We start from the raw sequence: 20888 nt of genomic DNA on the forward strand, positions 1-20888 counted from the left end.
AAGAATGTCTCCTAGAGTCTGTATATAATGAAAACAGTTGTAAAGCCCAGTTTCTGCATTGCAAGAGCTTCAAGACAAGCTGTTGAAATAAGAAGCTAGAAGATCGATTGGCCTTATAATAGGAGGCCATAGCACATGATTGATTAGATTAATTAAGTGATGAATTGAGTGAATACTTAAGTAATTAATGAAGTAAATAATTTAGTAAGGTGTCATTCACATAATGAGGTAAAAAAGAAAGATTCGCTTTTCAACTCCAATTTGGTCTGTCCCTCTAGAATAAACGGAAGGATTTTTTTTTTTTTTTTTAAAGATCTGTGCAGTTTCACTAGTCTCTTGAGACAGGTATTTAAGAGCAGCTTCTTAGAGTGAGGATCATCAAGACAGAATCTACTGACAATATTAGAAATAAAAGCCTTTTATTAGAATTATTCAAAATTCTGTCAAAAATAATTTTTTCTATTGCTTCAAGTAAAAAAACACAATCTTGATTTTTTTTTTCCAAGTAACAGAGAGTGACCATATTCCCCTTTACTGTGAAGACTTTGAATAATACTAATTTTTGTAAATCTCCTTTTTAAGATAATGTCAAGGAGCGCTTTATGTTGAAAAGTGAATACAAATCTACAAATATTAGTAATTCACTGATGAAAGCAGTGTGTAACAGTGGGAAATTTTGGGTTTTTTTCTTGAGTTATTAATAGCATAGATAGGAGTTTCTATTGTTGCTCAGTAGACTAGTATCTATGAAAATTTGGGTTTGATCCCTGACCTTGTTCAGTGGGTTAAGGATCTGGTGCTGCTGTGAGCTGCAGTATAGGTCACAGATACATTTCAGATCTGGCATTCTTGTGGTTGCTGTGGCCATGGTACACACCAGCAGCTGCAGCTCTGATTTGACCCCTAGCCTGGGAACTTTCAAATGCTTCAGGTGTGACCCTGAACAAAGAAGAAAAAAAAGCACACATAAAATTTTAAATTTCATCAAATATAATAACAACAGTAATGTTAAGTTTCTCTTCTGGTTAGGGTTTGTAACATGTCCATGAGGATGTGGGTCTGATCCCTAATTTATCTGTTTTAGGGGTAATACTGAGGTATAAATATCACTTATCCTAGATGATATAATATTAAATATTTTTATAGTAGTATTTTTAAATATTCTGCATCAGGTCACAAAGTATTAGAATACATTTATTTTGGATGTAGCTATGTATAGTACATGTTTAGTTATAAAAGAAATAGAATAAATAAAATTTAAAATATTATAGGTTATAATTTGCTACAGGAAAATAGGAGAGAATTATGGTGGTTCTTCAACCAACCACTTAGATTTAGATTAAATAATGACTTAACTATAACATCTCCCTTTGTAGAAACTCCTCCTCTCCAGCATGAATAAAAGAAAGAGTTCCACTGTGTAACCAAAGAATCCATGTACTCTCCAATGCAGCATAGCACAGACATTTTTAGAATTAGATCAGTGAAAATGTTCACTTGAGGAAAAATAAAACAGAGAAAAACATCCCCCTTTCGACTGAAAGTGATGGTGCTATGTGTATTAGTTTTTGTTTTGTTTCCTTTGCTGCAAAACGAATGACAGCAACGTTAGTAACTGAAAGCAACGCACACAGAATTTCTTCTAGTTACTGTGGATCAGGATTCTGGCCATGCCTTAGCTGGATCCTCTGTTTAGGACCTCACAAAGCTATAAGCAATGTGTTCCCCTGGACAGGGTTCCCACTGGGAATTTGAGTGGAAAGTATCTGCTTCTAAACTCTCATAGGTGGTTGGAGAATCCCCTTTACTTGCAGCTGTAGAATTCCTGACAGCTTGCTCCTTCAAAACTAACAAAGGCAAAAGAGATTTGATGAAGATGAGAGCTACACTTGTATGCAATTACACACATAGTTAAGTACATTCCCTCACCTTGGCTGTGTTCCAGTGGCTGGAAACAAATCACAAGTCCCATCTATACTCAGAAGAACTGGATGACACAAATGCGTGAACACCAGGAGACGGATCTGTCTGTCACACTGTAATTTTACTGTGTTTGTGTTTAAACAATTGTGAGAAAAATGCTGATTTCATCCGTGAGGTCCCCAGTAGTAAGAGAATTTTGTTAAGAGTCCTGGTCATTATTTCATAATTAAAGGTTTTTGAACCCTGAAAGATGTCTGTGTTAGTGAGCTTTTTTTCCATTAATTGGCTGAATATACCTGATAAACTTTGAGTGGGTGTTCTTCTGAGTGAGAGAATAAATTTCAACAAGGGCCAAAAGAGCCAGTCTTAAATGACCCTTCTAGAAATTACTTGGATTAATAAGTCAATATAAAGAAAACTATCTGGAAGAAGAGAGGAGAAATCTATTCAGTTAAAAGACATTCACTCTAAGCATCTCTAAGGCAGTAAATCAAGCAGTTTTACCTCAGCTTTTCTTAAGAAGGAAAGTAGGTACCTGAGGGGTGTCATAGTTCTAGTCCTTCACGAAATCCACAAATGCTGAAGTGGCATCAAAGCAGATGACTTCTCATCTCTTTCCCTTGGAGAATATCTATTCTAAAAAACTGAGTCGTTCTGCCAAGGATAATTTGTAGACACAATGTAAAACATCTGTAATAGGAAGAGAGCCACAGGTTTATTAAAGAGATTTTTCTCTTCCCCACTTTCTTATATATTTTTTAAAAAGTTCATTCTCTGCCTATGGGACCAAGCAGATAAAAAAATAGAAGAAAATATCTTTGATTTTTGACTTGCTTATTTTACAAAGGCTCTGGGGTCTACAAGGTGAAACTGCCTATAAGAAATTGTAAAAGAAAACCCTTGGAAAAAATTAATCTTTCCTTGAGCTGGTAGGCAAGCGCATCGGAGACAAGTCAAGTTGTGGCTCATGGCCCAGCCATAATTTAATGTTGGAGTGGCTGGAATCAGCAATGTCTTAAGGCCCTAAAGCTGTATGCTTAGCAATGTGATGTGAGAAGGGGTGACGGGTTGAATACACATCATAAAGGGATGTAATCAGTTTGGGAGACAAGTTGAGATCATGAGTCGTCTCAAGGATAAGCTTTGGTGTTGAAAACTCAGATTAATTTAGTGCTATTTCCTATGTTCATAAACGTGTGCTTGTATAATCTTGCATGTTAAAAATTTCTCAGCTTAATTTTGATTACTGAGAAGATTGAAAGATAACACCTATATACACAAAATATCTTAGGCTTTTCAATAATGTCTAGGATTATAAAGAAATTCTGAAAACAAAAAGATTGAGAAGTGTTGTTTTAAAGAACCAATTGAGATGATAGAATTTATATAATAAATTTAGGTAATATAAACTTGTACTTTATAATTTATATGAATTTATATAATATAATTTGTAAAAAGTATTAGTTCTAAGCGCATTGTAATTTCCTTTGTTACATTATTGTGATCCATGAGTTAAGATTTATTCTGAATATTTTTAAAATATTTTATTAATTTATAAATATGGTTATCACAAAGTGTATTATCTAAAGATATTTTCAATATGTCATATATCTCTCCATGGATATGGGATATTGGACATAAGACTCTCCCAGTTCATGCCAGTATCTAAGCCTGCTATATATTTAATAAAGATGTATCATCTTTCAAGAACTTTTTAAGTACAATCATTTCATATTTTTGAGGCTTGGTTTTTCGTGTTCAATTATACAATGATTCACTCATGCTTGAAAAGAGCATGTATATTATACTATAGTCATTGCTCTCTCTATGCCAATTAGACCAAATGTGTTATTTGTTTCACCAGTATTCTTACATCCAAATTATTGTTTGTCTGGCTCTTTATCTGTTTATTTTTTTTTTCCTGAGGAGTTGTGTATATAATTCTGTCCTTTCGAACTTGACATTTTATAAGCATGCATTTTTCTTGTATCTCTAAAATTTTTCTTAATGAGGTATAATTCCATAATATTATTATGCATATACCACCTTGATGGGTTGCTCTGTATATCCTTTTTGATTATTTTTTCTTTCGACTTTGCTGAATCCTTAATTTTTCTATGATTTCTCTTTTGAGCTATCTATGGGTATATGAAATTCCCTACTTGATCTGCACTTGACTGTATGACAGCACGTGTACCTTAGTATGTCACAAACCAAGTACATGATCTTACCTCCAAAACCTTGCTAATGCTTCTTTTTTACGATAAGTTTAACTTTTTAGTTTCTTGGAAGACATCTATAATTTATTTCTCTCACATTACACATTCAGTTTTCAGAATATAGTATTGCCTCTACCTTCAAAATAGATTCAGCCACTTCTCACTATATTACTAATCTACTCCAAACTAGTTTCTTGCCTCTGAATTATTCATTTTTTATTATGTGCATCTTTCACTAAAATCTAATATATCTATAAAACCCTACACAGATAGTGAGTCTATATATTTTCACCTGCAACAACTAATTAGATCACAAATATTTCATTACCTGCATCCAGGGATTCCCCTCGTGCCCTCTCCTAGTCACTAATTACAAAGTCTGTCACAATAGATTAATTAATTTCACCTGCTTTATACAATCTAAGAATACATTAATTCTCATTTAAGTCTCACTTCTGCTGTCCAATATAAGGTTTGTGAGATTCACATGTTGTTGTGTGGGGCATTAGTTTCCGAAACTCGGTCTCTGTATACCAGCACTGAGGCACTAAATTGAATCACAGTTGAAGTAGAAAAAAATAGTCTTTTTGCTTTGCCAGGCAAAGGAGGCCACAGCACTCTAGTGCCCTCAAAACCTTGTGTCCTCCCCTGGAGGCAGTGGTGAGGAGTCTTACAGTGTCTAAGGAGCAGGGCATGATCAACTGTGGACATTCTTCTAATTGGTTGGTGGCGTGGTAATTGGAAGCATCATCAACCTTCTGGTTCCAGCTGGTCTGGGATTCACATGATTGTAGGCAGCATTCCATTAACTTCTTCCACCTGGTGGGGTTTCAGTGTCTGCAGAACAGCTCAAAGGACATAGCTCACAATATTATCTGCAGTCCTTGACGAAGAACTAAATGGCTTTGATTTTGCTTAATGGCTAAATTCTTATTGTTTTGTCTTGCTTGGCTGTTTTCCATTTTTCCTGCATTTTCTCACTCCTATGATTATTTTTATTCTTTGATTAAAGGTTTTCTACTAACAAAAGACAGGCAGAGGACATGGATAGCTGTTTATTTTGGGAAGGCCTCATAGGGGCCTACTCAGAAATAGATTTTTTTTAATTTTCATTCCTCCATAGTATTCAAATAGATATACCACAATCATTGGTTTGTTTTATTGTTCCTGGTCACTGGGTGTTTTTCTAGCGTGAGTCAAATAAAGCTGCTCTGAGCATTAATAACCATGAATTTGGAAACATATGCCTCCATTTTTGTTGGATACATTCCTATGAGTGGAGTTGCTCAGTAATTAAGTTTATTTGCATACTAGGACTCACAAAAAGGAGGCTGCTCCAGCAGCCCAGCCCACATCACAGATTTAAACCTAAGTTGGCCACACTTATTGTAAACACCTGTCAGAGAAACCCGACCTACACCAAACACAATCCTCCAACTCAGCTCTAGCTTATTTTACTATGGAAAATAGGACCTACGGGCATCATATGGAAATCACTCGCCTTCTTGCCCATCATGCCCTGCTTTGCATTGCCTGCCTCTACTAATGCTCTATAAAATTCACTCTTGCTCCAGATCCCTTGGGAAGAAGGCTACTCTGCTTGTGATCCCACTCCATGAGTCATTTTCCCTTGAATGAAGGACATCAAACTCATAACTAAGTTTTTCACAAGACTTGACCCAAAGAAAGCTGCTAAAGTGTTTGAAGCTTCCGGGAACAGCCTCTAGACCCAGGGGAAGGTACCCCAGACTCCTTTTGGTTCACCACCTCTTGAGCCACTCTCCAGGGATCTTGGGTAAGCTTCTCCCAGATTACATACACGGTGCTTGTCTTGTGATCTGAGCTCTTCGAATATGGTTATCATAAAACTTCCATGTAGAAAATTGGGGTGCGAAAGACTTCAGAGCTGCAACATTTGGGTTTTTAACTGACCCCATTTACAAGGGAAGCCCCTTTGGGAGATTCTGACAGGTCCCAGGAGCTGTGCACAGACAGCTAGAAGGAGTAAATCTGGTTGAATTAGGGAAGGTTATTTCCCAGATAAAATAATAGGTGTCCTTCGATGTAAAAGGAGTAAGTAGATGGCAGCAGTTAGGGAACTTGCAAAGCTGTGAGGTAAAGCCACAGCATAAACCACTCGGGGACTTGAAGAAATAAAGTAAGACAAGACATTCAGATTTTTTTTTTTTTGTTTGTTTGTTTTTGGTTTTTTTTGAATAATATATCAAAATCTAAGTAGGCACAAAATGAACTTTTAAAAACCATTAGGTCTGTCACTATAAAGAAATCTTGTAAAGGAATAATAGATCTATTGCTAGTGGGAATCTCAGAAGCCAAAACTACAAAATGGATGGGCAAGTCTTGAGCATTTAAAAGCTGTTAGAAATACAACTGTTTCTACATTAAAAACAAAGCTTTTAGAGTGCTTGCCACTTAACGAAAACTGCTGAGCTAGGATAGATTGGTTAAATTGGCATTAGTCAATTCACCAAATAACCTCAGGAAAATTTCTGAGTATAGAGGTACATTGTAACACACCACAAAATACCCAACTCAGTGACACATCCCTGTTAGGTATTAATCTGGGTTTACGAGACTGAAGGCTTAGCTAAAGAAATGAGATCAAAGAATTAAGCACACCACTTCTGCTTATGCCTAAGAACTGTGATCCTGGAAGCTATTGATATCTAAAAAAATGGCAAAATCTCACTAAGACAACCTAGAGTTGCAATAGCCATTAATAAAGAATATCCCATTTACAAAACTGTTCATTTTAGAAGTGCATGTGAAAGCAGAGATTTCTCAAATCAAACAAATAGAATGAGATATTCAGTTGCCATGAAGAAGCCTCCAAAAATTAAAAATTCCAAAATAGCTTCATTGAAAAGGTTCATTGCAAAAAGCTAGTGAAAAAATAGGGACATAAGAGGTACCTAAAACAGGTAACTGTAAGACTGATGTGACTTACTAATCCCTTTCAGCTCTTCTTTATCTGACCACTCAGTCTACAAATGCTCTACTTTAATTGCCTTTCCACTCTGAAAGACTACAAGATCATAAATAAGAGGCAAACCCTTTCACACCAACTTGAATATCCCCATTATCAACTCTCAGACAAGGGCAGCATTTGGGCCATTCCCAGGGTTGCTGGGACCCTGAGGGATGCTCCAGTAAATTACTACCAATTATCCCCTTAAACAGCCAAGGGGAAACAAAAAGTAATGGAAAACCTGGCTAAGTTCTGGTATATACCCAAATTACATTCTCTAAACCCCACTCCCTCCAGAGCATGCAGATGGGATCCTGGGAAAACTTGTGGAAATCTGCAAAAGCATGAGAATTCTTATCAGTCAGCGGTAGTGCCTGGAGGAGAGAGGAAAGTGAAAATGAACATAGTTCTTTCCTTTCCAAATTTACATTTTTGTAAATTTGGTTTTGAAGAACGCATTGGTTGTTCATCCTTTCTCTTCCAGAAACAGCTATTACCTTCTGTTTGTCTTGCTTTGTGTCCTGAGAATTGGGCTTGGCTTTCTCCCTGCCTGGGACATGCAGGTTCTTGTGTTTGCAGGCAGTTCAATCACCAGGTTGAGGGTCCCAAAATACAGGCAGATAAAAATGTGGGTTGCACTCTATTTGCAGCTAAAGTTCTACCCACTGTTGCAGCTCTCAGGGAAATTGTCTTAAGTCCTTTATTTTTGGCTGTTTTTGGAATCAGCTCTGGATTTGGGGTCCATAATATCTTTGAGGGTTTTTCAGTATTGCCAGGGATGTTAAGTGTTCGTCCCTCTCAGAAATACAGAAACTAGCCCAGATGTTTCTCAAGTTCATGAAATTTAGGAAAATTTTTTAAACAAATCTGGTGTGTTGGTTGATTTAATTAAAACATACATTTCTTTAGAGTTTTCAGTATTAAATATAATGTAGAAATGTAATTTTATGCTCCATAGTTTGACGAAAAGTTAAATAAACCTATGGTCTCTCAGAGAATTTGTCAATAAAGAGAGAGAATATTATTACTGCTTAATGGCTCATGAAATTTTTAAGACTAAACATAACTTTTAAAAAGTAAATTAAATAGATATGAGATAAATGTGTAAATAAAAATTTCCAACAGTTAGGCTTTACATAAAATATATTTACTTAAACATAGTTTACAAAATCTTTTGGATAACTTGAAACTTTAAACTTATACTGAGATGAACTAAATGATGTATAATGTATTGAATAAAGTAATTTTCAGATAAGAAAAAATACCAAAACAATTACTAAACATAGGTTTATCCACATTTTTCTTCCTTTTATAGATAAACTAAAGATATTTGGGTTTATTAAACATGTTTTGTGCCACATTGAACAATCTACTCTGAGAAAAAAGTATTTCTAGAAATTATAAAATGCATTTATAAGTTTACCAGTTCACAGAATGCTAGAGTAACAGTCTTTTATTGCTTGTTTCTTAGTTTTCATTAGGAGTTAAGGATTCTGTGGGTTAAGAATTTTAATCAACATGTGTAATTAAAACTACTTAGAAATAATGAGTTAAAGGAAACAGATGTGCATAAAAAGTAGATTGACCCCCCACTTGTTCCAGAATGAGAAGGAAAAAAAAAAAAAAGGGACACGGAGTTCCCATGGTGGCACAGTGGTTAACGAATCTGACTGGGAACCATGAGGTTGCAGGTTCGATCCCTGCCCTTGCTCAGTGGGTTAACGATCCAGCGTTGCCGTGAGCTGTGGTGTAGGTTGCAGACGCAGCTTGGATCCCGCACTGCTGTGGCTCTGGTGTAGACCGGTGGCTACAGCTCCGATTAGACCCCTAGCCTGGGAACTCCATATGCCGCGGGAATGGCCCTAGTAAAGGTAAAAAGAAAAGTCGGGGGGGGGGGGCAGACTTCAACGGATATAAAAGAGTGTAACAGGTTTGTGGAAAAGAAATCTTGAGAAAGGTATATGTGGTCAAGCTGGCTAAGATTGGAATGGATTTATTTCAGTTTTTTTAAATGAGTGTTAATATCAAAAGTACATTGGTATAAAATTAGAATGTGGTTTTCTCTCTGTTAAAAGGATAAAGTGTCCTTGGATTATTGATCTTTTTTTATAAAGAGATTGTGAAAGGTATATTTGATCTTTTGGGTAATCTACCTGGAAAGGAAAGATTTGGAGTCTTAACAAACCAGTGACTTGCCCTGTACTTAGCAATGAAACATTACTAAAGATATAGATGGATTAAAAATTAAGAGTTGTAGTTTACATGTATTTGAATCCAAAACTTACTGAACTTCTAATAGCCTATTATGATATCACTTAATATACCATACTAGAGGAAATAAAAAAAAAAGAATCTGGAGTTCCCGTGGTTAACGAATCTGACTGGAAACCATGAGGTTGCAGGTTCGATCCCTGCCCTTGCTCAGTGGGTTAATGATCCAGCGTTGCCATGAGCTGTGGTATAGGTCGCAGATGCAGCTCAGATCCTGCGCTGCTGTGGCTCTGGCGTAGGCCAGCAGCTATAGCTGTGATTCGACCCCTAGCCTGGGAACCTCCATATGCCTCAGGAGCAGCCCAAGAAATGGCAAAAAGACAAAAAAAAAAAAAAAAATCTCAGCTATAAATCCTGCCTATAGAAGAAATCATTCATAATGGAATATAATAATTGAAAATAATTTCTGCTTTGACTGATGTCAAAGGATCTAAGTTTTGCTTTCAAGAAATGTGGACTGTTCTCTCAGAATTCTGATTTTAAAAAATGTCCAGAAGAGGCAAAAACCTCACTTCCTGATGAGATGTATGTATCTACACATGTACTTGCATTCATATATATGAATATAGAAAAAATATGAGCCAGATGTGAAAATGATATGTGAGAGAAAAAAGAATATATAGTGTCCACCCACATACACAAAATAATGGATTCCATAAATATAATGGCAGAATAAATAAATGAAACTAGACAATGAAACCAGATAGTTCTGGGGGAGGGGGACAAGACAGCAGAGTACTGAGTAAGAGGTCACACTCACCCTCTCCCACAAACACATCAAAAAAACACATCTACATGCCAAACGACTCACACAGAACATCAACTGAATGCTGGCAGAAGAATTTAAACCTCCAAAAAGGGGAGGAAACTCTTGACATAACTTGGTAGAACAAAAGAAAAAAAGAGAGAGAGAGAAGGAATCAGGACTGCACTAGCATTCCCAAGAGGGAGCAGTGAAGAGGAAAAGAACCCCACACCTCGGGAAGCCACCTAACCGATGGAAAGATCAGCAGAACCCAAGGGACCTCAAAGTCGCCAAGAAAAGTGCAGCAGCAGGTCTGAGATCAGAAAAGCAGAGTGAGGGCTGCACAGATCATCTGAACCACTGGCACAGACACCACAGCCTGGGATGCTCGGGTGGGGCTGGGTGCTGAGACTTAGGCTCCGGAGGATCCTGCAACTAGGAATTGCCTGTGTAGTACCTCCTAAGTGGGCTAAGTGAGAGGGATCACTTCATGCATGGTCTACAGGTGGCAGGGGCAAACTACTGCAGTTATCACTGACTCTAGAGACAGTCGTGTCCCACTCCCACTAGGGGTCCCTGAACGGACACCACCTGCAGTTCCAATCACCTCAGAGGAGGGCATTGCAATCAAACACAAGCTGTTGCTCTCACTCCCCTGGGAACTCACAAATCCTGCTGCTGTTACTGCCAAATGCTCTGGTCACCTTGCAGATCCCACTAGAGCTCATTACCCACTTCCCAGGGCCCTGCAACTAGGAGTAGCCTGTGCCACCTTCCTGCAGGTCCTTGCTGCTGTTGAGAGCCCAACAACCAGGCACTGACTGCTGGCCCTACCCATTGCCTCCTTCTCCCTGAAAACACATTGAGCATCCTGGGGATAACAGCCTGCTCACACTGAAGAAAGAGACAGCAAATATTCAAACTCCCACACCAAAAATAAATAGTAACTCCCCAAAAAATACAAAGGGGTATTCTTGAATAGAAGTAGCCTTACAAGACTACAGTTTGGCTTCCCCAAACTCACAGAAAAAGAAAAACACAAGAAGATGAAGAAGCTCAGAAACCATTCCCAGTTAAAGCAGCAGGAGAATTCACCTAAAGCAGTCAACAATGAAACAGACCTCTGCAGTCTGACAGACTTGCAATTCAAAAGGGAGATAGTGAAAATACTGAAGGAATTAAGAGAGGATATGAACAGTAATGCAGATTCCCTCAGAAAGGAACTAGAAAATATAAGGAAGAGCCAAGAAAAACTATAAAATTCATTTGCAGAGATACAAACCAAGCTAAAGGCAATAAAGAGCAGAATCAATAATGCAGAGGAATGAATTAGTGACGTAGAAGATAGAACAATGGAAATCACCCAAACAGGACAGCAGACAGAAAACCAAATGAAAAAACATGACAGCAATATAAGAGACGTGTGGGATAATATAAACTGGGCCAATCTATGCATAATAGGAATTCCGGAAGGAGAATTAAAAATATATTTGAGGAAATGATGGCTGAAAACTTTCCAAACCTAAAGGAAACTGATATCAAGATACAGGAAGCACAGAGGGCCCTGAACAAGTTGAACCCAAACAGGCCCACACCAAGACATATTATAATACAGATGGCAAAAGTTAAAGATAAAGAGAGGATTCTAAAGGCAGCAAGAGAAGAGCAAAGTATTAATTATAAGGGAACCCCCATAAGGTTACAGCTAATTTCTCTACAGAAACACTAAAGGATAGAAGGGTGTGGCAAGATATATTTAAAGTGCTGAAAGGAAAAAATTTGCAACTTAGCATACTCTATCCAGCAAGAATATCCTTTAAAATAGAAGGGAAAATAAAGAATTTCTCCAACAAACAAAAGCTGAAAGAGTACAGCAATACAAAACCCATTCTAAAAGAAATACTGAAGGGACTTCTCTAAAAAAAAAAAAAAAAAAAAAAAAAAAAAAAAACAAACGAAAAAAAACAGAAGGGAAAGAATTAGGATGGAGGAAACCACAAATGGAAAGCAGTCACTTAAATAAGCCAGCATACAGATCTAAACATGAAGATGTTATAAATAAATAAATAAAGAAGACATCAAAATCATACAATGTGGGGAAGGAAAGTAAGAAAATATAGATTCTTTTTTTATTTTAATGATGTGTTTGAATCTATATGACTATCAGGCTAAAGCAAGCAGATATTTCTGGATTGAACAAATTCATTCTTGGCAACTCACTTGACAGGCAAACACCAATTCTTGAAAACAATTTTCTATTCTTGATGAGTTTTGTCAAAAAATTAATCACTTATGTATATGTAAGTCTAATTTTGGAAACTATAATATCTTATTGCTATATTTATCCTAAATAGAATACCATGCTCCCTTGACCTCTGCAGCTCTTTTGTAGCCTTGAAATCAGGTAGTGTGCATCTCCTTTTTTTTTTTTCTGAGTAGTATATTTTATACCTGTTTTCTTTATTTCTTCTGTTCATTCTTGTTGGGATTAATTTTATCAATATTTAAAAATAAACTTTAAATTTTAAAATTTTATTATTACTTGCTTTTTCTTGCATTGATCTATTTTCTCCTCTTTTGAAATGTCCTTTCTCCTACTTATTTTAGGTTTGAATTCTGCTTCATTTTCTAGCATCTTAATAGCAAAATTTAGATCATTACTGTTATACAGGTTAGAATTTTATTTCATCTGGATTGGAATGGCTTTATGCTTACTTCCAGTAGCACCTGGATATCTTGCTTTGACTTGTTCAAGAAAAATTCTAGACTAATTAACCAGCTAACTAATGAATTATATTGCACTCATTAAAGTCCAAAAGTTTTTGGTTGACATCCAGGGTCAGTTTGTTTGATGACAACTCTCACCTGGTTTGTCAACCTGGCTTGACTATGTGACCAGAAAGGGGTAAAAAGGCATGTTATCTCATTCTCTCTCTCTGAGAAAGCCTGCATTGAGCTTTTCTAAAATCGATATTCATCACAACAAATTTTGGCAGTTTAATCTTGAGATAAATTAATAATAATGAATAATAAGATTTTAAGGGCACAGCATGTTGTTGTATCTCGTATGATCACTGGAGATAGACACACTCTCCCTTCTTGTAGTTTTTATTTTATACAATTTGGTTCTCTTCATTTTTACTGAGAAAAGATTTTTTTTTACAATATCTTGAATGCATTACATGCTTTAAAAAAATCTGGGTTTTACCACCCTAGCAATATTTTCAAAAATTGTATTTTGTAATAGATTCCTTGTCTCAAAATACTTTGCAGGTTTGACATATGCTAAGATTTGATCTAAAACTTTTGTTTTATTTTTATTTTTTGGCTTTTGTCTTTTTAGGGCCTCACCTGCGGCATATGGAGGTTCCCAGGCTAGGGGTCTAATCGGAGCTGTTACTGCCAGCCTATGCCAGGGCCACAGACAGCAACGCCAGGTCTGAGCCGCGTCTGCGACCTACACCACAGTTCAGGGCAATGCTGGATCCTTAACCCACTGAGTGAGGCCAGGGATCGAAACCACAACCTCATGGTTCCTAGTTGGATTCATTTCCGCTGTGCCAGGATAGGACCTCCAAAACATTTTTTCAAGAGTAAGAAATTCTATAAATAAATTTAAATTTGATAATTTTCTCAAATATTTTTATAAACTAACTTCATGGCTTGTAAAATATGTCACTTCCAAAGCTGATCTGGGATTCTTTTTACCAGAAAACATCTATACTAATAATAAAATATGTATGAATTAATGTTTGCAAAAATTATACAAATTATCATTATTCTAAATATTCTTATCACAATGATAAAAGTATTCTAAGCTTTCAATAAAATATACTTTTATGGTGTTCCTTTTGTAGATCTGGGGCTAAAAAAAAGTTAATGAAGACAGGCTTGCACTTACATTTCAGCTTTAAACCTTTGAGATTTGTTCTTCTGAGTCTCAAGAGCAGGTAAGACAATGAGCAGTCCTTCATTCTAAACTCAAAGAAGAAATAGGTGTTGTTTCTAGTGTGTACTTTATGTACAGTCCTTTGAAGTCTTTATAGGCGCCCTTCTAAGGATCTGACCTTCAGATCAAAAGATTAAAGGAAAAATATATAAAAGCAAAGAAGCACCATTTCCCCCTAGATTTTGTGGAAATGGCATTTCCTCTTTGAGGCCAAAATGTGTCTTTTTTCAAATCTATTTGTTGTCATTGTTATGTTTGTACAGATTGACTTAAGAAGTATTTATATATGGCTTTATTTTTGCCAAGGACAGCTTTACACTAGAGACACAAAAGTGCATAAGCATGGTTGTTAATTTTACTCTTCAGTGTTACTCTTCGTAGCATTATATATAGTCATATTTAAACACAGTCTTGTGTTAAAATAGATGCATATTTGATCTAAATTTGATCATGTCTTTATTAACTTATCACCTGTGTAATGGTTAAAGTATTGAGCATTTGCATATTGAAACAAGTTTTCTCTAGTTTAAAAGGTGATAATTCTTCTATTACAAGGTTATATTGGCCATTTGATTATGTCATGCAGAAGAGTCTGAGAAAGTGTAGAATGCTTGGCACATAGTAAGTGATTAGTAAGAGAATAAACTTTAAATATATTGTTCTTCATTCGTATTGTCATCGTCACCATCATCATTAGTTTCTCAGTTTTATAATATACAGTAATTCATCTGTATGGTTATTTTAGACTGGAACCTTGTACTAGATATGAGAGATATGTTGCTACTGTTATAATAGTTTTGTTACCTTAGCAGAAAATAGTATGTAGAAATATTACTCACTTTTCAATGTTATAGGAAGATATAAATGATTAGATAAATTGCATATTTTTACACATAAAAGTGTAGAATATATTAGTCCAACAATATGAATGTAATCATCATTATTTTTGTTTTTGTCTTCCTTTTTACATGTGATCTATGGTAACTTTTAAGATTTTTATTTCTCTTCTTACTTTGTTTTTCACCTTAGGATATTTTCCTGCTTGTTAATAAGTTAAAAATGATGTATACTAATATATTAAATGAATATCAAGATTTCTGATCTGAAAAGTCCTAAGTCAGAAGGTCACATCTGTTTTATTAGCACATGTGTTTACCTTCAGTCTTTTTAAAATAAATATTTGCGCATGTATTTTATTTTATTTTATTTTATTTTATTTTTAATTGTTATTTCCCCAATACAATTTTTTCTACTGTGCAGCATGGTGAGCCAGTTATACATACATGTATATATTTTTTTCTCACATTATCATGCTCCGTCATAAGTGACTAGACATAGTTCTCAGTGCTACACAGCAGGATCTCATTGCTAATCCATTACAAAGGCAATAGTTTGCATCTGTTAAACCCAAGCTCCCAATCCACCCTACTCCCTCCCCTTCCCCATTGGCAAGCTCAAGTCTATTCTCCAAGTCCATGATTTTCTTTTCTGTGCAAAGGTTCCTTTCTGCCATATATTAGATTCCAGATACAAGTGGAATATCATATGGTATTTGTCTTTCTCATTCTGATTTACTTCACTCAGTATGACAGTCTCTAGGTCCATCCATGTTGATTGCAAATTGCATTATTTTGTTCTTTTTTATGGCTGAGTAGTATTCTGCTCTTTATATATACCACCTCTTCCTAATCTAATCATCTATCGATGGACATTTGGGTTGTTTCCATGTCTTGGCTATTGAGAATAGAGCTGCAATGAAAATGCGGGGTGCATGTGTGTTTTTTAAGGAAAGTTTTGTCTGGATATATGCCCAAGACTGGGATTGCTGGGTCATATGCTAGTTCTATGCATAGATTTCTAAAGTACCTCCATACTGTTCTCCATAGTGCTTGTAGCAGCTTACATTCCCACCAACAGTGCAGGAGGGTTCCCTTTTCTCCACACCCCCTCCAGCATTTGTTATTTGTGGACTTACTAATGATGGCCATTCTGACTGCTGTGAGGTGGTATATCATGGGAGTTTTGATTTGCATGTCTGTAATAATCAGGCATGTTGAGCACTTTTTTCATGTGCTTGTTGGCCATCTCTCTCTCTTCTTTGGAGAATTGTCTGTTCAGGTCTTTTGCCCATTTTTCAGTTGGATTTTGGCTTTGTTGCTGTTGAGTTGCATAATTTCCTTGTATATTTTAGAGATTTAGCCCTTGTCCATTGTGTCATTTGAAACTATTTTCTCCCATTCTGTAAGCTGTCTTTTGGTTGTCTTTTTGGTTTCCTTTGCTATGCAAAAGCTTGTCAGTTTGATAAGGTCCCCTTTGTTTATTTTTGCTTTTCTTTCTGTTGCTTTGGGACACTGACCTGAAAAAACGTTTGTAAGGCTGATGTCAGAGAATGTTTTGCCTGTGTTCTCTTCCAGGAGTTTGGTGGTGTCTTGTTTTATATTTAAGTCTTTCAGCCATTTTGAGTTTATTTTTGTGCATGGAGTGAGAGTATGTTGTAGTTTCATTGATTTGCATGTAGCTGTACAGGTTCCCAGCAATGCTTTCTGAAAAGACTTTTTTTGTTTGTTTGTTTTTGCTTTTTTTGTTGTTGTTTCTTTTTCCCATTTTATGTCTTCCCTCCTTTTTCAAAAGTTAATTGGCCATAGGTGTCTAGGTTTATTTCTGGATTCTCTATTCTGTTCCATTGGTCTGTATATCTGTTTTGGTGCCAGTACCACACTGTCTTGATTCCTGTGGCTTTGTAACATTGCCTGAAGTTTTGGAGAGTTATGCCTCCTATGGTTTTTGTTCCTCACGACTGGTTTGGTGATTCTGGGTCTTTTGTGATTCCATATAAATTTTTAGATTGTTTGTTCTAGTTCTGTGAAAAATGTCGTGGGTCATTCAATAGGGATTGCATTGAATCTGTAGATTGCTTTGGGTAGTATTTTTACAATATTAATTTTTCTAACCCAGGAGCATGGAATATCTTTCCGTTTCTTTACATCTTCTTTCATATCTTTGATTAATGTTTTATAGTTCTCTGCATATGCATCCTTTACCCCCTTGATCAGATGTATTCCCAGGTATTTGATTTTTGGTGGTGCAATTTTAAAAGGTACTGTATTTTTGTATTCCTTTTCTCATATTTCATTTTTAGTATGCAGAAATGAGACTGATTTCTGAATGTTAATTTTATATTCTGCTACTTTGCTGAATTTGTTAATCAATTCAAGTAGTTTTTGGGTATCTTCAGTATTTAAAATGAATAGTACTATCTTCAGGTAAATTACAATCTGTGTATGGGAAATACAGCAGAAGGAATGGTAGACACTGTTGGCTATTGAAGGAAGTGACTTTGTCTTTTTTATGTTTAAGGTTCTCATTCTTGATCACATTCTTGACAGCACTATTTGAAGCTTCTATGTAAAGTTAGGCTTCCACCATTCCAGCTTTCCTTAAGCAATTTTGACTTATGTTTTTAGACAGTGACACATTGCACATGACTTTCAAAACTACTATGTTTTTATTGTGGCATACTTTATATTCTGTGAAATGCTCAGATATTAAGGGTTCACTTAAATTTGATGGCTAAATATCAAGGCACAGAACATTTTCACAATCCTACAGGGTTCCCATTATACCTCTTTACAGTCAAGCCAGACAAGAGCCCTACCAAAAAGAAATCCTTGAGCTAGTTCCTAACCCCATAATTTAGTTTTGTCTCTTCTATAATTTCATGTAAATAGAATCATACGGTATGTATTCTCTTTTACTCCCAGCCTTATTTGCTCTCAATGACACATGTGAAATTGTTGATGCTTTTATATCAGTAACTTGAAGTTTCTGTTGTGACTCAGTGGGTTAAGAACCCAACTAGTATCCATAAGGATGTGAGTTTGATTTCTGGTGTTGCTCAGTGGGTTAAGGGTCGAGTATTATCATAAGCTGGGTTATATGTCTCACATGAAGCTTTGATCCTCTGTTGCTGTCACTGTGATAGTTGATAGTTGATAGTTGCAACTCTGATTCAACCCCTAGCCTGGGAACTCCCATATGCCACAATTGCGGCCCTAAACAGAAAAAAAAAAAAAAATTAATATCAGTAACTCAGTTTTTCTAGTTCTGAGTAGCATTCCCCTGTGTTAATATACTGTAATGTGTTTATCCGTTTTCATTTTGGTAAAAATCTAGTTTCCAGTCTTTGGCTCATATGAATAAACTTATAACGAGCATGCTTTAAAAGGCTTTTTGTAGACATAAGTTCTTTATTATCTTGGATAAATATCTAAGAGCATAATTATTTCCATTTTTAAGAAATTAGGGAATAGTTCCAGTATGTATGTAGCATTTTGTGTTCCCACCAGTCTTGTAGGAGAGTTCTGGTTGCTCCATGTCCTTTATTATATACAGTGTTGTCGATCAATTTAATTCCTCTATTTTAGTGGCTGTCTAGTTTATCTTGCCTTGGATTAATTTGCCTTTTTATGATGACAATGAATTGAGTTTGGACTACTGAGGCTGAATTTAAAACTTCCATATCCTTATGGATTTTTTATCTACTGTTCTCCTTATTGAAAGGTATATGCTTAAATCTTCAGTTAGGATTGGGAGGCTTGTCTCTAGTTCCTAGTAGTTTTGTGAAAAGTGTCATCCTATATTTGGGAACTTGATTATAGGGAACATACTCATTTTGAATTAAATTTTCTTTATTAACTGTCCACTCCTTTATTGGAAAATGACCCTTTTATCTCTGGTAACTCTATCTTGCTCTTTATTTTGTGTGATATTAGTGAGTCATAATATCTTCATGCTATTTAGTGTTTATATGGCAAGTTATTTTCCACCCTTTATTTTCAGTTTGCTTATGTCTCTGTGTTTAAGTTTCTATCCCATAAACATATAGTTTATTTGGATTTTTAGGTATTATGATGCTCTCTGCCATTTTAATTAGGGTGTCTTCAATTAATTTATTGTCATTATTTATATGTTTGGATTTTAGATCTTGTGTTTCATTTCTGTACTTTCCATATTCTTTCCTCTATTTATAATTTCATCTCTTATTTTCCAGCAAATCCCTTATGCTGCAGCATTCCTTTTTATCTTCTCTGCTAAATTTTTAAGTATTCTTTATATATATTTTCTATTGATTTCTTGGGGTATTACAAACTGAAATATTACATTATCACAGTCTACATCCAAAGCTACTATCTTAATTCACAGAATATTTAAGAATTTCATGATAATGTATTTCTAATTTACAGACTTTGTAACAATGTATGTAGCACACTCCTGCAATTTATAATCTTAATTTTTATATATTTTTTGTTCCAGAAAAGCAATGAAAGTTTTTCATTATTCTTTGTGCTTTAAATAGTGTTCTACTCTCTAAGGAGGCTAATGTCATCCTTTGAATTTCAGTTCTCTAATGGGCTCAAAAATATCATTTTGTACATTATCTATTTTGATTTTATTGTTAGGTTGGAAGGAACACACCTTGTAACTTTCTAGAAGTGAATTTCTCAAAGATACATTAAACAACTGGCTTTTATTTTAGGGATATCTTTATACGTATGTATTAACATTAAACAACTGGCTTTTATTTTAGGGATATCTTTATACGTATGTATTATATATGTATATGTATATTGCATCCTTACTCTGGATGAAGCACTGTGCTAAGGATAAAGATAAAAAAGTAAGACACAACCCTATTCTTAAAAAAAAAAGTGCATATTCTCATGTTGGGCTGGAGGTGTATACAAATAATAAAAAGGTATTGGAATGATAGAGACTCTCCTCAAGGCCACATTTTAAGACTTTAGAAACAATAATGCTCTTAGTTTTTTTTAATATATGGAACATTAATATCTTATTTGTGATAGTACATGCTACTTAAAGTACCTCACGTTCATGATCTTATTTCATCTTTATTTTAGTCTTCTCAAAAATAGCATCTTTAGTGTTTGGGCATTTTCATGTTAAGTTCACATACATTATCTCAAAAACTTTGAGAAGTCAGACTCAAAAAATAACTTGAAATAATGAATAAAACAGAAGATTTTTTTTTCTTTTGTCTTTTTAGGGCTTCACCCAGGGCATATGGAGGCTCCCAGGCTGGGGGTCTAATCAGAGCTGTTGCTGTCAGCCTACACCACAGCCACAGCAATGTGAGATCCAAGCCACGTCTGCAAACTACACCATAGCTCATGGCAATGCCAGATCCTTATCCCACTGAGTGAGGCCAGGGATCAAACCAGCAAACTAATGGTTCCTAGTCAGATTCATTTCTGCTGCACCATGATGGGAACTCCAAAACAGATTTTTTTAAGTAGCAGAGAACTGTATCAGATTTTTGAAATGGTAAATAATTATCTAAGTGAGAGAAAAACATTCTCTTCTCTATAATCAAAATGTATCATACTCTTAGGAAAAGGCCAACCTCTTAGGGGAGGAAGAAACTAGTCAATAAAGAGAATTCCTTTCTACATATTACAATGAGTCATTCTTTGTGTGCCTTCAAAGTATTCATTGTTTTGGATAACAGTGACTTAAATTTATTCTTTAAATCTTCACTGTAACAAATGAAAAATATATTTATATTTGTCAAATATCTAAGTGAAATAAAATTGTTGAAAATAAGATTGAAATTTGACATTTCAGTACTTTATTGATAAATTGAAAGTAGAACTAAAGCATGAGTGTAAAGATATTCCCTAAAATAATGGTCAGTTGTTAAATGCGTCTTTGAGAAATTCACTTCCAGAAAGTTACTGGACTCAGTAGATGAAATTTTTTGCCATCCTAGTTATT

At 35.4% G+C, this 20888-nt stretch overlaps 1 long non-coding RNA gene across 1 annotated transcript in view; it reads left to right on the plus strand.

The window, feature by feature from the left end:
• The window catches only part of LOC110255677, a 793233-nt gene that overhangs the window by 626642 nt on the left and 145703 nt on the right, over nucleotides 1-20888 (plus strand). Inside the window, exons 10-11 of the long non-coding RNA XR_002336321.1 lie at nucleotides 5717-5937; nucleotides 14005-14097. This is a non-coding gene — a long non-coding RNA (uncharacterized LOC110255677). The remainder of the gene's footprint in view (nucleotides 1-5716; nucleotides 5938-14004; nucleotides 14098-20888) is intronic.

Source organism: Sus scrofa, chromosome 10 (genome assembly GCF_000003025.6).
Source record: "Sus scrofa isolate TJ Tabasco breed Duroc chromosome 10, Sscrofa11.1, whole genome shotgun sequence".
Classification (NCBI taxonomy): Eukaryota; Metazoa; Chordata; class Mammalia; order Artiodactyla; family Suidae; genus Sus; species Sus scrofa.